This window comes from Schistocerca cancellata, chromosome 3 (genome assembly GCF_023864275.1).
Source record: "Schistocerca cancellata isolate TAMUIC-IGC-003103 chromosome 3, iqSchCanc2.1, whole genome shotgun sequence".
Classification (NCBI taxonomy): domain Eukaryota; kingdom Metazoa; phylum Arthropoda; class Insecta; order Orthoptera; family Acrididae; genus Schistocerca; species Schistocerca cancellata.
In genome coordinates this window covers 694,182,934-694,185,144 of record NC_064628.1, presented here as the reverse complement: position 1 = coordinate 694,185,144, position 2,211 = coordinate 694,182,934, and the positions used below count along the sequence as shown (strand labels likewise).

Here is a 2,211-nt window from a genome sequence, read left to right as displayed (position 1 = left end):
ATTTTAGTTCTGAATAACCGGTATTTTTCGGCATTTGTTTGGTCTCGATTATAGCAGGTGTCTTTTATTTTTTACAAATAACCGCGTGAAAAGAAACCGAAATATCAATTACTCATGGGAGCAGTGCTACAATTTTTGGTTTTTAAATAAATATTTTTTATAAAAACGAGTAATTTTAATTCGTAAAATTTCCACTGCTGTGAAATATTGACTGGCAACGGTCTTGCCGCAGTGGATACACCGGTTCCCGTGAGATCACCGAAGTTAAGCGCTGTCGGGCGTGGTCGGCACTTGGATGGGTGACCATCCAGGCCGCCATGCGCTGTTGCCATTTCTCGTGATGCCAATTGAGGAGCTACTCGACCGAATAGTAGCGGCTTCGGTCAAGAATACCATCATAACGACCGGGAGAGTTGACCCCACGCCCCTCCTACCCGCATCCTCCTCTGAGGATGACACGGCGGTCGGATGGTCCCGGTAGGCCACTCGTGACCTGACGACAGAGTGAAATATTGACTTGTTATAGAAAATGCCGACAGAAACGAGCAACGAACACATGGCAAAAGAATTGGTATGGCTTTGCTAAAAAAATAATGTACCTGTTACCATGTGGAGTGGCCTTTTGGATGATAAGCATGTACTGCAGTGTGCGAGACTTACCCCACCTGATCCGCTGTTGTCGCCGGAGTATGGAAGGTTTTTTCGAAGTGCGGTATCAGGGAAATACAGTACTCCATTTGCTTTAAAAGACGGAGAACAGGATGGGCCACAACAGACTTGCGACATCGCATAAGGAGAAAAAGTTGACTGTTCATTCATATTTTACAACAATAATGGAAAATAGCTAATCTGTTGCTTGCAGCTACATAATATGCCTTTATCTGCTTGTAGCTTTTGAAAACGGACGAATTAACATGAAAAATGTAATTTTTAAACCTCAGTGTTCACCTTTTAGCTCTGACTGCTCGAACGCACAAATAATGGTATGGTCCTAGTTTATAACATGATTTTTCAGCAGTCTCAAAAAATCAAAAGCAGTAGGAGAACACAGGTGATTTCTTGTAGCATTCAGCCACTCATCACTTTTAGAGAAAATCAGCGAATGGTGGACGGACTAAGTTTCCTTCTATTTGTCTATTTAATTTAATATTTTGAATCTATGTATCTTGAAATTAAGGGAGTCAAAATTTTTCAGTCTTTCTTAAATTCCTACGTTTATTAAGGAAATAATCGGGGTAAAAACCAATAATTGGTTATTTCAGAAACCGCTTATTTTGAGCGGTTTTAACACTCGGGTTAAACAGGAACTGGCGCTAAAAAAAAAAAAAAAAAAAAAACTGAAAACCGCCATCCCTACGATGAGTTGAATGTGATCGTCGATTGTCGCCGGCTGGTCATTTTTCTCAGTAAAGAAGTATCGAAAATTTGTATGTAGGACATTATGTACGCGTGCCTGCCGCTGCAAAACGAAACTACCGGCGCGCCAGTCCTCATTTAGTGCACTTTAGCTAAGATCTATTATAATTATTTATTTCCAGTCCACAGAATTTCTCCAGCCGCAGAAAAAGTTCCCTGTTTACCGCGAACTGTTGTACAAAAATACCTCCAGGATGCCCTTGGACGCCCTCAGAATTAGTACCAGGCCGGGGAAATCAAGATGAATGGTAGCCCTATACAGGGCTTCTGCAACAATTTATAGGGCTATGAAATGGAACAAGTGGCAGAATGCGATTCAGCGGTAGAGTATTAAGGAAGCACAACCATTCTTCATAGTTGACTACACCAAAAACACGTGTGCGACCCATACCGAATAGGTTCAAATGGCTCTAAGCACTATGGGACTTAACATCTGAGGTCATCAGTCCCCTAGATTAGAACTACTTAAACCTAACTAACCTAAGGACATCACACACATCCATGCCCGAGGCAGGATTCGAACCTGCGACAGTAGCAGCAGCGTAGTTCCGGACTGAAGCGCCTAGAACCGCTCGGCCACAGCAGGGCCGGCACCAAATAGGAATAAGAGGTCAAATTAAAAGGGTGCGAAGATGGGTAGCACGAATCTTTACAGGTTTGTCGGAGGGTATCAAGAGGATTCTGAAAAAACTGAAATGGCAGACCCTAATTGTACTGTCAAAACATATTTAGAAAGTTTCAAGAACCAACTTTAACTGATGAATCTAGGAATATACGGGGCGGAGAAAAATATGG

At 42.2% G+C, this 2,211-nt stretch overlaps 1 pseudogene; it reads left to right on the top strand.

Moving 5' to 3' along the window:
- The first annotated feature begins 213 nt into the window (after positions 1–213).
- LOC126177379 (5S ribosomal RNA) lies at positions 214–331 on the top strand (annotated as a pseudogene).
- The last annotated feature ends 1,880 nt before the right edge of the window (positions 332–2,211 follow it).